Here is a 15369-nt window from a genome sequence, read left to right on the forward strand (position 1 = left end):
GTTACCCCACTTCCCATATAAAGGATGCCTCCATTTTCCATCTTTATAAAGGAAAGAGAAACAGACTGTCCTGTCACAATTTACATTGGGCTCTCTCTCTCTCTCTCTCTCTCTCTCTCTCTCTCTCTCTCTCTCTCTCTCTCTCTGTCTCTCTCTCTCCCCTTAATTGTCTTGTTCTTCACCTGGAAGATGGTCATTTGCCCAAGAAGCAGTGGACATCATCTTTCATGAAATTATCAAGGAAAAATTCCCTGATGTTCCAGAACCAGAAGATAAAATAAATATTGAAAGAGTCCACTTATCAACTCCTGAAAAAGATCAAAAAAGAGAAACTCCTAGGAATATTGTAGCTAAATTCCAGAGTTTCCAGGTCAAGGAGAAAATATTGCAGCAGCTAGAAAGAAACAATTCTACTAATGTGGAAATAAAATCAGGATAACATAGGATCTGACAGTTTCCATATTAATGGATCAAAGAGCCTGGAATATGATATCCCAGAAGTCAAAGGAACTAGGATTAAAACAAAGAATCATCTACCCAGAAAAACTGAATATAATACTTCAGAAGAAAACATGGTTGTTCAATGATATAGAGGACTTTCAAGCATTCTTGATGAAAAGACCGGAGCTGAAAAGAAAATATGACTTTCAAACACCAGAATCAGGAGAGGCATGAAAAGGTAACCAGGCAAGAGAAATCATAAAGTACTTTCTAAAGTTGAACTGTTTATATTCCTACATGGAAAGACAATATTTGCAACCCTTGAGACTTTTCTCAGCATTTGGGTAGTTGGAGGGATTATACACACACACACAGACACACACAGACACACACACTCACATATACATATATATATGCATACACATACAAATGTATATATTTAGAGAGAGAGAGAGAGAGAGAGAGAGAGAGAGAGAGAGAGAGAGAGATCACAGGGTGAGTTGATTAAGAAGGGATGATATCTAAAAACATAAAAATTAAGGGGTGAGAGAGGAATATATTGGGAAGAAAAAGGGGGAAATGGAAAAGGGCAAATTATCTCTCATAAAAGAGGCAAGAATAAGCTTATTCAATGGAGGAGAAAATGGAGGAGGTGAGAGAGAAAAAGTGAAGCTTACTCTCTTCACATTTGGCTTAAGAAGGGAATACACACTCACTCAAGTTAGTATGAAAATCTATATTACACTACAGGAAAGTAGGAAAGAAGGGGACAAGTGGGGTGAGGTGGTATATAGAAGGCAAGGCAAATAGGAGAAGGGAGTAATTAGAAGTAAACACTTATGGGGAGGTGCAAGATCAAGAGAGAGAATAGAATAAATGGGGGGCAGGATAGGATGGAGGGAAATACATTTAGTCTTACACAACATGACTCTTATGGAAGTATTTTGCAAAACTACTCATATACAGACTGTATTGGATTGCTTGCCTTCTCAGTGACAATGGGTGGGGAGGGAGGAAGAGAGAGAAGTTCGAGTTCAAAGTATTAGCAATGAATGTTGAGAAATATTTTTGCATATGATTGGGAAAAGAAATACAGGTAATGGCGTATAGAAATCTATCTTGCCCTACAAGAAAAGAGAGAAGATGGGGATAAGGGAAGGGAGAAATGTGATAGAAGGGAAGGCATATGGAGCGAAAGAGGCAATCAGAATGCAATACGTTATGGGGTGGAAGTGGGGAGAGATGGGGAGAAAATTTGGAACTCAAATTTTGTGGAAATGAATGTTGAAAACTAAAAATTAATAAATAAAAAAATAAATTACCCTTATAAGAGGTCATAATCCAGAGCAGTACTGATATTTCCAATGCTTAGCACGTAGATTGGTTGATGGGTTGGTTGTTGTCTTTCATTCTTAGTATATAGGTTGACTGATTGGTTGGAGGTTGTTTTTCATTCTTGAAGAGGAACAAAAGGACATCACTATGTTGAGATCAGGATACTGTGTGTCTAGCTCTGGTTGATCAGACCAATATGAACTCAGAAAGCTCTACCATGGAAAAGGCACAATTTGTTCATATAAGCATTTGAAGTGGAGATATCTCTAAATTTGTGTACCTCACATTTCTTTTGAGCTGTTGCAATTCTGATAGCTCACAGGGCACAAAGGCTTTTTTGATGTGGGCATGTCATTCTGTGTAATCCTGTGCTAATGTCTCCCATTTCTCACAATGGATTCCAAAGTTCTCCACAGTTGGAGGTGGAGCCAAGATGGTGGAGAAAGGATAGGAATTCGTCTGAGCTTTCCCTAAATTCCTCTCCAAATAAGAAATATAATTTAAGAAATGCCTCAAATCTAGAGTGTCAGAAGCTAAAAAGGATGGGTTGAAACAATTTTTCAGCTCCAAAAAAACTATTGATAAAGCATTTTTGCTTATTGTTAATATAATTTTGCTTCTTAATGGAAACCTCTTCCCCATGCATTAATGGATCTGCCCATTAAGCAGGGTTTGAATAGGGAAGATTTATAGGAAGACCTACATCTTTTGTCAATTTTCTAATGAAGCACTGGTTCTCAAGGGTTGTGATGCCCTCTGGCTCTGAAAAATGAATAAATACCCTAGGTGAGGTTTTGCTTTGGGGGCTTACTGATTGGAAGTATTTGTTTGGTCAGATGAGACTCTGGGCAGTTACCAAGGAGTCGCCCTGGCTTTGAAAATGCAGATGTTGGTGATTCTCTCTCTGGTAACTATGTACGTATGGTTAGTCAGTTGGATCTGTCTGGTGATCAGTGATGTTATGGATTGCTTATGGTCAAACAGTTAGAAGCCCTGTCTATTGGTCTTTCTGCTTGTAATTTCTGTTTGTATTTTCCCTGAAGTTCAGGGTGATGACTTTTTCCCCTGAACTAAGTGAAGGATATATGGGCTTAAAGTGATTTTCATATGTGAGTAAAATGATTGTTGACCCCTCCAAATTTGATTTTCTTTTAGAAATGCAGACCTAAGAACATTTGATAGCAGGCCCTCCTCTGTATGTCAGGGTCCTTGCTTTTACAAACAACTTGGAAGGTTGGCAGGAAAAAATCTGTTACACTGGATTGGGAATGGAGACAAGGCTAGTACATGTCGTGCTCAAGCAAACCAGCAGTAGGCCTTGAAGGTGATAGATTCAGTGTTGGCAGTGACTATTTCTGGACATCAGATCATAAACACTATAGGGTTAGACAACTTGTCAGAAGGAGATTACAGGAGTCTCTTTGCTAGCATAGGAGAAGGACTCTGCCCATATTTAGATCTGGGTCACAGTTTAGGGTCTCAGTCCCTGGGTGAGGAGGAGCACTAGCACACCAGAACTTATGACTGCAAGGGAGCAGGGACCATGGTCCAAGTTCCAGGGTGGAAAAGAGTACTTGTGGTTACTCAGAGAGCAGAGCACAGAACAGGACAGTAGTAAACACATCTCTCCCTAGACTGTACCATCTTGGAAGAAATGAAAACTTATGGTTCCTCAGAATTACCTCTGAAAACAGCTACAAAAACCCTGATGCTTGGGACATTGCACCCTCCTCTCTGTAAGCAGAGCTGCACTTTAGCACAGAGTCAAAAGTCAAGAAATAGGCTGGAAGATGTGCAAACAGAAGAAAAAGAATCTGACTATACAGAGTTCTCCAGGGAAACCTTGAGAGCATCCTCGTATTGCTTCATTTGACTTCCATGTGAGTCCTTGTCTTATGTGAGCTTTCCATAAAGCACTCTTCTAAGCAAATGTGCATTATTTGGCTTTCCAACAATGTGACCAGCCATTGGAGTTGAAGGCTCTTTGGGTTTGGAAGTTCAGCTACAGAGAGGACCTCAGTGTCTGGTACCTTATCTTGCCAGTTGATCTCCAGAATCTTTCTTAGACAATTCAAATGGAAGCATTTCAGTTTCCTTGCAATGATAGATGGTCCAGGTTTCATAGAAACAGAAAAATGAGATCAGCACAAACTCTCTTTAGACCTTCAGTGTGTTAGCTAGTCTAATACCTCTTCTCTCTCACACTTTCCTTTGAAGCCTCACAAACTTTGAGCTAGCTCTGGCAATGCATGTATCAACGTCATCATCTCTATAGACATCCCTGAATAGTATGCTGCCACGTTAAATGAATTTAACCACAGAAATAAAAAATTTCCATTTGCTATAACTAATCTTTCTGTGTGTGGGAGTGAGCTACCTTCCCTTTCATTTCAGTAACTAATGGGATTTTCAGTAGTTGCCAGGCCCAGCTACTCTAGTCTTGATCTCTATGTGCCTCAGATTCAGGGAAGCACTAGTCATGGTTCCATCTTTTTCTTCCCTGGTGCTATCACCAGAGAAGTCTCGGGCTTAAGCTCCAGTCCCACAGTTCCAATTCTGAAGTATCAGTCTGACTACCAGGGCAGCTTGATACCTCTGCCCCATGGGGCAACTTCAGGGTCTACAAACCCAAGGGCACAATAGAGATTGATTTATTTTATCTACAGTAGCCAGGCTTAACAAAAATACCTTTAAATATTAAAAAACAGCTTAAATGGAACAGGAAACTTTGGATTTAAGCCTTTGCCCAAAAGGATGGAAGGGAAGAGGGGAAGAGACAGTGGGAGAAGAAAAACGTGTACTTACTCATTCACCTCATTCATGGCTGTAGGTGAGGAGGTCATCCATTAATGATCAGGCTTATCTTCTACTTTGTTGCTGCCATCCTATCTCCCTGGGAATAGATGAACAACTTGGCTGGTGACTGTAAAAGCAAGCACCCTGACACATCTAGGATGGCCTGCTATCATATGTTCTTTGATCTGCTTTTCGAAAAAGAAAGGCAACATTTGAGGGGTAAACAACCATTTAATCAAGCACCTATATCATTCACTTAGTTCAGGGGAAAAAGTCAGCACCCTGAACTTCAGAGAAAATACAAAGAAATAATGATCAGCAGACAGGGCTTCCAACTGTCTGACTGTAAGCAATAAATACATCACAGATCAACAGACACATCCAACTGCCTGACCATACACATATATATAGTTACCAGAGAGAGAAGCATCAACATCTGGGTTTTCAAAGTCAGGGGGCTCCTCAGTGGCTGCCCAGAGTCTCATCTGACCAAACAACATTTCCAATTAGTCAGTCCAAAGTAAAACCTCACCTCAGAGAATTTATACAGTTTTCAGAACCAGAGGGCATCATAACCCTTGAGAACAAACGCTTTAGAAAATAACGAAAGATGTGGTCCTCCCCTAATCAAGCTTTCCTTAATGGCCAGGCCCATTAATGGGTGGGGAAGAGCTTTAACTCTCTGATTAGCATTACAGTGACATGCTCAATTCATCTCCAACACCTTTGCCAGAATCAGTGTCTACCTCTCTATCTCCTTCATGAAACTCCTGAATTATTCATTCAGGGTATCTCTGGGGTTTCATCATTCTCCTCTGTTAGTTCTCAATAATTCCTTGGTCAGGAAAATGAGACAAACTCCAAATCCCTGAATTCTCAGAGAAGTTTTAAACTATTTCTTCCATGAGATCTCCAACACTGCCCTCCTATCCAAAGATGAATCAGATATCGTTCCTTTTTTTGGTTTGTTTCTCAGGACATAATTAAGAATGGAGTAAAAGAATCACTGAAAGCTGAGATTCTGTTCTTTTTCCTCCCCATAATCCTTCAAGTTGTTCAATTTCCTATTACCAAACAACTTTCCCAATAAGTATTCTTGGTTTCCTTCCTTTATCTCTTCTCTTTCTATATCTTCACTAACCCATATGGAGCAATCTCTGGATTCCATATCATCTAGAAGATTTATAAGGCTGCATGTGCCTGCTTATAATTCACAAAAAATTTTGGCAATTTGGGCCCACACTTTTTTTCTTCTACCCTGTTAATCATTTTTAAAAAACATGAGAATTAACTTTTCTTTGTCTCATGTAGTTTTCATTCATAATGTCTTGAAATATAGCTCTGACAAACTAGGCTTTAATAAAGCCTTTGGGATTCAAATAGAGCGACTTGACTATGTCTTTGAGACCAAATCACTCTGACTCTCAGTAACTAGTTAATAATAGATTCCAGTTCATACTTCACTTGCTCCTTGCTTGAGTTTGGCTGGCTAACATTGATTCTGAGCTGAAACAATGAAAGTCTTCACCTCCCAGACTGTTTTTGTTTTTGGTTTTTTTTTTTTTGAGAAGACTTACAAGAACATATGCTGAAATCCAGCGACATTAGCTTCCTTGATGTTCCTCAAGCAAGACATTCCATCTCCTGACTCCAGGCATTTTCTCTGACTGCATATATGGGTGCTCACTCTCCTCATTTCTACCTCTTGGCTTTTCTGGCTTCCTTCAAGTGTCAGTTCAAAATTTTTCCTTCTACAGGAAGTCTTTCTCTATCTCTCCTTAATTCTAGTGCCTTCCCTCTGTTGATAATTCCCCATTTATTGTGGATATAGTTTGCATGTTATTGTTTATATGCTGTTTCCCTTATTAGGATGTGAACTCTTTGAGAGGAGGAACAGTCTGTTACCTTCCTTTGTGACCCCAGGCTTAGTACAATGTCTAACACATAGTAGGTACTCAGTAAATATTTATTGACAGGCAGAAAGGATACTTCAATCCTTTTTATGTTTATTTATTTTTAGTTTTCAACATTCATTTCCACAAAATTTTGAGTTCCAAATTTCCTCCCCATCTCTCCCCTCCCCAACCCCAAAACACCACGCATTCTGATTACCCCTTCCCACAATCTGCCCCCTGTTCTATCACTCCCCTCCATTTTCTTATCCCCATCTTCTCTCTTTTCTTGTAGGGCAAGATATATTTTTGTACTCTATTACCTGTGTTTCTAATTTCCCAGTTGCATACAAAAACATTTCCCAACATGCTCTCCTAAAGCTTTCAGTTCTAACTTCTCTCCCTCCTTCCCTCCCTACCCATCCCCACTGAGAAGGCAAGCAATCCAATATACACTATATATGTGTAGTTTTGCAAAAGACATCCATAATACTCATACTGTGTAAGACTAACTATATTTCCCTCCATCTTATCCTGATTCTCATTTATTCTATTCTCTCCTTTGACCTTGTCCCTCCCCAAAAGTGGTTACTTCTAACTAATTCTTCCTTTCATTTGTCCTCCTTTCTATCAACCCCCACCTAACTTCTCCCCTCTCCCCTACTTTCCTGTAATGTAACATAGATTTTCATATCAGTTTGAGTGTATATGTTATTCCTTCCTTAAGCCAAATGTGATGAGAGTAAACTTCATTTTTTCCCTCTGACCTCCCCCCTTTTCCCTCCATTGAAAAAGGTTTTTCTTGCCTTTTATGAGAGATAGTTTGCCCCATTCCATTTCTCCCTTTCTATTCCCAATATTCCTTTCTCATCCCATAATTTCACTTTTTTAGATATCATCCCTTCCTATTCAACTCACCTTGTGCTCTCTCTCTCTCTCTCTCTCTCTCTCTCTCTCTCTCTCTCTATATATATATATATATATATATATATATATATATATATATATATATATATATATATATATGTGTGTGTGTGTGTGTGTGTGTGTGTGTGTGTGTGTGCATGCATGTGTGCGTGTGTGTGTTTATTTGTTTGTTTGTGCATGTGTGTGCAATTCCTCAAACTACCCAAATACTGAGAAGTTTCAAGAGTTACAAATATTATCTTTCTACATAGGGATGTAAATAGTTCCACTTTAGTAAGTCCCTTATGATTTTCCTTTCCTCTTTACCTTTTAATGCTTGTCTTGATTCTAGTGTTTGAAAGTCAAATTTTCTTTTCAGATCTGGTCATTTCATCAAGAATGCTTGAAAGTCCTCTATGTCATTGAATGATCATTTATTCTCATGAAGTATTATACTCAGATTTGCTGGGTAGGTGATTCTTGGTTTCAGTCCCAGTTCCTTTGACTTCTGGAATGTCCAATTCCAAGCCCTTGGATGCCTTAATGTTGAAGCTGCCAGATCCTGTGTTATCTTGATTGTATTTCCACAATACTCAAATTGTTTCTTTCTGAATGCTTCCAAAACTTACTCCTTGACCTGGGAACTTTCAAATTTAGCTGCAGTATTCCTAGGAGTTTCTCTTTTCAGATCTCTTTCAGGAGGTGATTGGTGGATTCTTCAATATTCATTTTACCCCAGTTCTGAAATATCAAGGAAGTTTTCCTTGATAATTTCATGAAAGATCATGCCTGGGCTCTTTTTTTGATAATGGCTTTCAGGTAATCCCATAATTTTTAAATTGTCTCTCCTGGAATATTTTCTAGGTCAGTAATTTTTCCAATGAGATATTTAACATTGTGTTCTGTTTTTTCATTCTTTGGTTTTGTTTTGTAATTTCTTGGTTTCTCATAAAATCATTTGTTTCCATTTGCTCCATTTTAATTTTTAAAGAACTGTTTCCTTCAATGAGCTTTTGTATCTCCTTTTCCATTTGACTAATTCTACTTTTTAAAGCATTCTTTTCCTCACTGACTTTTTGGACCTCTTTGCCATTTGAGTTAGTCTATTTTTAATGGTGTTATTTTGTTCAGTATTTTTTTGGGTCTCCTTGAGGGAGCTGATGACTTTTTTTTCATGGTTTTCTTGCATTGCTCTCATTTCTCTTCCTAAATTTTCCTCCACCTCTCTTATTTGATTTCCAAAATCCTTTTTGGGCTCTTCCATGGCCTGAGACCATTGCACATTTATTTTGAAAGTTTTGGATCCAGAAGTCTTAACTTTTATGTCTATCTCTGATTGTATGCATTGTTCTTCCTCATCCAAAAGAATGGAAAAAAATACCTGTTCACCAAGCAAGTACCCTTCTATAGTCTTATTTTTTCCCCTTTTTTGAGCATTTTCCCAAACAGTTACTTGATTTTGAGTCCTTTATCAAGAGGAAAGCATGCTCTGGAGACCTGTAATTTCTCAGTTCTTCCATGTGGCACAAGGAAAGGAGAGGAGTTTACTCCTGTCCTGGCCTGTGCTCTGATCTGGGAACAACCAAAAGCTTTTCTGCCCAGAATCTGCAATTAGAATTTCCTTTCCAGAGCCTCCACCAGCTTCACCACACTAGTGCTCCTCCTCATCCCAGGATCACCAGGCAGGGCTGCGGTCAAAATCAGCTGGTCAATTCCTAAAGGGCCTTTAGACCAAGAGTTTCAAAAGTGGACACTCTCTCTTCAGTGGCTGCTGCTGGTGTAGCCAGACCAAGTTCCCTTCACACCCAGGTGAAAGAACTTTCTCACTGAGTTTTGAAATTGTCTTTGGTGTTTCTAGGTTGAACAATTTGGGATCCACAGTTGCTACCTGGGATTCTGCCCCCTGAAGCCTGTTCCAGTCCTGTCTCTGATGCTCCATGTGATCAAGTCTGATCTGTGCTCCACTCTGAGCCTGGTGCAATAGACCTTTCCTGTTGGCCTTCCAGGCTGTCTTGGGCTGGAAATCTCTTTCACTCTCTTGTTTTGTGATTTCTGATGCTCTATAATTTGTTTAGAGCCATTTTACAGGTATTTTATGGGCTGTGGGGCAGAGCTTCTACAGGGCAGTCCCTCTACCCTGCCTGATACTTCTGTCTTTTGGAAAGCCTCTCATGCATGTGTCTGAGGCTCTTAAGAAACTCCTTGGCTAAAGCTGTGTGCCATCTAGTAGGTAATTCAGATAGGACAGTCCCTCACCATGTCAGATCCTGCTAAGTCCGATCTTGTCTTTCTAGCACAAGAAAAAATTTGGAATGATTACAAGGCCATGCCACTACTATAGTTCTTCAAGTATCATATTGTGGTGGTGATGAGGAAAAAAAGTTTTCATTTGATAGCTTTTTCTAGGCCCTCTAAAATGACATAAAATTAAAAATATTTGTTGTGAATAAAATACACATCACCAGGGTTAGAAAGGAAGTGACCAGCTGAGAAAAATTTGCATCAAATATCTATTTTTTAAGGGTAAGATATCCAATATATATAAGATACTAACAGAAATATATGGGACTAAGAGCCATTCCTTAATGCCTAAATGATCAAGGAATATGAGCCAAGGAATGATAAGTTATCAAATACCGAGGAAAATTTGCTCCAATGAACTGGCAAAGATGACAAAAATTAGGAGCTTCTGATTTTGCAGAAGGTGTGGAAAGGCAGTGGCACTGAGGCACTGCTGGTGGAACTGCAAATTGATCCAAGTATTCTGGAAAGCTTTTTGTAATCATGCTAAGAACATGACTAAAATATCTATACCTTTAACCCCAACATTCCACTTCTAGGCAAACACCATGAGGAAGGCAAAGACAGAAAAGAAGGTACATAATACACTAAGATATTTAGAAGGAAAGAACTGGAAACAAAGCAAATCCAAGTTATTATGGAATAGCTAAAAAAATTTTGGAAAATGAATATGATAGAATATTACTGTCTTAAAAAATGATAGGTAAGAATATAGAGAAGCATAAGAAAACATATACATTGGTGTAAAGTCAATTAAGGAGAACCAAGAAAACAAAGCATACTGTGGAGGACAGGGGTGCTCAGGACACTAAAATACTGATATATTGGGTCCCACCCTTTGAGTAGTTGACTCAAGCCTTCTTTCAGCCCACGAAAACAAAGTTAATTAAAGACCCACCATATTGTCCAGACTCATAAGAAATCTCACCATTGACTAGACTCCTAAGGAATCTGAGCATCTTCATGGAAATTGAATGCGTACTATTTACAGAAAGATTGTGGGAGTGACCTAAGGGTGGTCCAGCACTCTGTAAGGAGGGGTCTAGGGCAGGTCTTGAGGAGGAGTCTAAGGAGGATCTTGATGGGACTGAGGTGACTGGAGGTCAGAACCAAGAGAATAGGGATTTTGATGAGATCAAGGATAGGAAGCAGCCAGAGGTAACAGACAATGGAGGGTTATGCTAGGTTAAGGGTATTTTCTTAGGATCAAGGCTGGGAAGTAGCCAGAAGAATTTGGACAAAGGGATAAGGAAAGGCTCATGGCCTTGGGCGAATTCTAGCTCAAGTGGGAAAATTCAGGGAGAATTTAAGATGAGTGGTTTCTCAGGGCCTATGAGACAAATAGGACTCAAATTCTTTTGGGGTGAGGGGAAAATGTCTTGACTTGGGCCTGTACCCCATCACATACAATGATTGGAGAGAATGGCAAAAACAAATAAACATTGAATTATGAATGATAAATTCATAAAAGAAGGGATAATACACTTTGTATATTATCAGTGCAGAACATTGCATCTACTGGAAGACTTGGTTAATGTATTCGTTAGTTTTGCTGAGATGATTTTAAAAAATTATTTCTTATTCTTTGTTGCAGAGGATGTCTTGCTAGGCAGGAGAAAGATGAAATGGGAGCTTAAATTGATGTAAAATCAAGCAAGAGCAATTAAAATAATTCATGGTGCAATTTGACCACTACATATATGCCTTAGACTTTGAGGCATATCTTTCCATTCTTTAGAGTGTTTCACAGATTCTATTGCTTTGCTGTTTCTATTGACAAATTCGAGGCAGGATTATTTTCTTCATCATGGAATTCAGGGTTTTGATAAGTCTTAGTTCCTTTTGGAGAAGCCACTGACTCTTAAGTTGTCTTTGCATGTCACTTCCACTAGTTGGTGCAGTAGATGAAGTGCTAGAGATAGATTCAGAAATGAATGATAGCAGTGTTCAACTACTTGAAGGACTGCCATATTGAAGAGAGATTAGATTTCTTCTCTCCCTGGGATGAATAGGTAGATATTATTTAGAATCATATTTAGGGCTGAGGTCAAGAAAAGTTTACTCCCAAGTACAGCTGACCCAGAGGTGGGATGCGCTGCCTCGGAGAGTGGTTGGTTCCCTTTTCATTTCAGCTGGATGACTGATTGTCAGGCATAGTATAACTGGTATTTCTTTTTCAAGTGTAGATTATGCTACATCACAGAATTACACAGTATTAGAGTGAAAAGGACTCCCAGAGATCACCCATTAGAGCACATGCATAGTAAAGAATCCCTACTACAGGAAACCTAACACACTTTTGGTTAATGACCTCCTGCCATGATGGTCATGCTGCTCTGAGGTGGCTCATTCTATTTTTGGACAGCTATAACTGTTAAGAGGTTTTCCCTGGCATCAAACTAAAATTTGCCTCTTTGTAATATCCACTCCATTATTCCTAGTTCTCTCTCTCTCAGACAGAATAAGTCTAAACTCAGTGAGGTCTGTTTCAACTCTGACATTCTGTGATTCAAAAGCAACAGTAATAACAACTGACTAAGAACAGCATTTTTATTATTTTTAAATTTGTATACACTTTTTAAAATGTTACTATATTGAATAGTCCTAATATCCTAACTATACAGAATGAAAGCATTCAAAACATAAAAATTTGATGGAAGATATATGAACCATGTGGAAACAAGATGAAGTACACATAATTCCCATCATCCTCTCTATTATCAGAAGTGTTCTGAAGGTACCTTCAGGGAATTTACAAAAAACAAGTTTACATGCTAACATTTTTACTCAATTTTTCCTCAATGACATAAAGCAGTCATAATATTCAGCTGTGCAACAGCTAGAAGAAATTTGGTTAGTCCTGTGGTCTATTACGTAGTTAAACGAAATGCCTGGCTGCTTTGGTATACTCTCTCTTCACTATAGGTAATAAAGAAAGGTGATAAAGAACGAAGCCTATGACTCTGAAGATGTCCATCGAAGAACAGACTGCACAGGATCAATGAGGACGGGCTCCAGGGAGGCATCTGTGCCCATGTCCCCAGTGGTCTCAGTGTACCGTGGTTATGGGAGAATCAGATCTGTCCTGGCAAAAAACAAGAGACCTGAGATTCCTCAGGATATATTTCAAGTTTTCTCCAGAGTCCTGGCTGCAATGAGGACACTGGGGGAATATTTGCTGGGGAGTATAAAGAAAGTAGAAGAGAGTGATCAAAGGAAGCAGAGCCATGAAAAGGAGTTATAGCTACTGAGGCAAATTCACTGGGGGTGAAAGGAGTAAGGACATGAGGTATATGCCTTGGAGGTCAAGTGTAGTGTATAGCCAGGGTTGGGGAACCTATGGCCTTTTTAAAATTAACAAAGTCTTCATTTTTTGAAATTATTAAGTATGTAGTAATCAGATTTTTTACAAAATAATGTACATTTTAAAATATATCTAATTGATGTTTCTTGAATGTGGCCTTATTGGATGACAGCTAAATTAACAACATGAAAAGGTTCTCCACCCCTGGCAGAGCCACTTCCATGTACTGTTGACATAGATTAGAGACAGAAGTATGAATACTGAGGCTTGCAGTTTCCTTGAGGTAGGATGAGAGAAGTGCAGTCCTCTTTTCCCCTTTGGAAAACTTCCTCAGGGAAAGAGTATGACTTTAATGAAGTGTTGGGTGTTGGAGGGATGGTGAGGTTGTGGATCAGCTGGAACTAGAAAGGAGAAAGGACAGGATGTAGGATGCAACACCCCTTTAAGGGTAGGACATAGTGATGAGGGGCACTGTCCTGGTAGTTGGGAGGTCATTCCAACTTTAGAAAGAAAAGGAAGGAGAGAGTAAGCAGGAAGAAGAAAAGAAATATGTTATAGGGAGAAAAAGAAAAAAAAAGATGGAGGGAAGGAGTAGGAATGGAGAAATAATATAGAAATGGACTATGATCTTGTTTTTTGTCACAGCCCACTTGTTCCTTGCATGCCCCCAGGTCAATGCCTATGTCTCCTGGTCAATCTTCTTCCCTGGGCCATCACTTTCCCCTGCTTTGATCTTGGTAAACCTCCCCCTTGTGAACATTTTCCCATTCCCTCCCAAACTGATCATAAGTGACCTTCTGGGTTAAATCCTAGAACATCCTTAACTCCTTCCCCTGGTAAGTCTGGCCATTTTCTGTCTGTCAGCCAGTCTACCTGACAAGCCCCAGTTACCTGAATCACGAAGTTATGAGGAAAAGTTGAATACGGGTTAAAACCATCTTTAGTACTGGCAGAAAAAGGATGATGTTCTCAATACTGGTGAAATTCATTGAAAGCAGCAATACTATAAGAAAGGGGGTAGAATATCCACGTACAGTGTTCGTGTTATTCCCAATAGTGAGAGGAAGATGAAAATGAGGCTCCCAACAAACCAGTTCATCCAAACTTCCTTGAGAGTAAACCCTGCAGAGCAGACTAATGTTTGTCACCTCTTAGACACTGGTCCAAGGTAGACTATACAGTTTCCCTTCCCTGTGCCCTCCTTTAGAATTCCTGGAACCACTTTTCTCATCTCCCATATGATCACAGCCCACAGTGGGCTTTTTCCACCACCTCTGGATTACCTGACATATCAAATTATATAGAACCTCCTCCATCCTCAGGAACCCTCCCCTTTCCCCACCCCAAAATTTCTCATGACATCTTTGGGCCACTATACATGTGAACAAGAGAAATCTACATATTGCTGAGGGAAACTGGGCTGAGTCACACTTGTCTTTGAGAGGGAAAAAGGGATACTTGGGGTCAGGATTGTTCAGAGATTACAGTAAGAACAGAATGAGGACCCAGAGTTGACATCCAGGATTTCAGGAGGACAGCCCTTTAATATTGTCCAATTACCCCCTCCCCCCATTCCTCCCCTAGATCAGCATTACCTGGGCAATTTTGCCATGTCCACAAACAACAAATACAAAGACCCAGTTTCGTTGAATAAGTCACTGCCAGAATCCCATTCAGCTGCCACCAAAAGGCATGTTTCAAAATTCGTTCTGAAAAAGGACACCACGGGTCAAGGGCATAATCATTCAGACTGTACCCTAAAGCCCTTGACCATCTGCTGTGACTAAAGGACTCAGGACCTTCCAAAAAACTGGAAGTAGGAGTTTTCTCCAACCAATCTGTCTCATGGAAGATGACCACTGGCCCAACTCTCCAGCTGAAGAGAGAAGGTAGTGAAGTGGAAGGATGTGAATCTCCTGTGTTCCCATGGTCCCCAAAGATACTTAATTATCACTTCTTTGTACCCATGTTTTTTCATGTAGGGGACATTCCAGAAGAGGTTAGAGACTACCAGCTTCAGGGATGGAAGGTGTTAGTGGGAGGATCAAGGAACTCAGAGACAATTCCTTAGCTCCAATCACAGAACCTTGAGGAAAAAGGAACTCAGACTGTGAAACGTAATGTATTACAGTAACTTTCCTGTCTCTATTGCCTTATGAGCAAGGCACCTTAGAAAACTCCAAAAGTTGCTTATTATAGGGATTATTGGTGCTATTATTGGGTCAAATAGGTGGGGAAGAGTGGAGGCCCCAAGTGTTCAAATCCCTCTAATTTCCCTGCTCAAAATGTTCAAGAGGAATTCCTTGCCTTAACTTTTCATCATACTTACCTCTGTAGATGAGTAAGAAAGATGTAGAAAACACATATGAAATTGTCCACAAGCCAATGATGCTC

The 15369-nt window shown here is 39.6% G+C and overlaps 1 pseudogene; it reads left to right on the forward strand.

The window, feature by feature from the left end:
• Window positions 1-15369, forward strand: part of LOC140498702 (uncharacterized) — a 90141-nt pseudogene that overhangs the window by 267 nt on the left and 74505 nt on the right.

This window comes from Notamacropus eugenii, chromosome 4 (genome assembly GCF_028372415.1).
Source record: "Notamacropus eugenii isolate mMacEug1 chromosome 4, mMacEug1.pri_v2, whole genome shotgun sequence".
Classification (NCBI taxonomy): Eukaryota; Metazoa; Chordata; class Mammalia; order Diprotodontia; family Macropodidae; genus Notamacropus; species Notamacropus eugenii.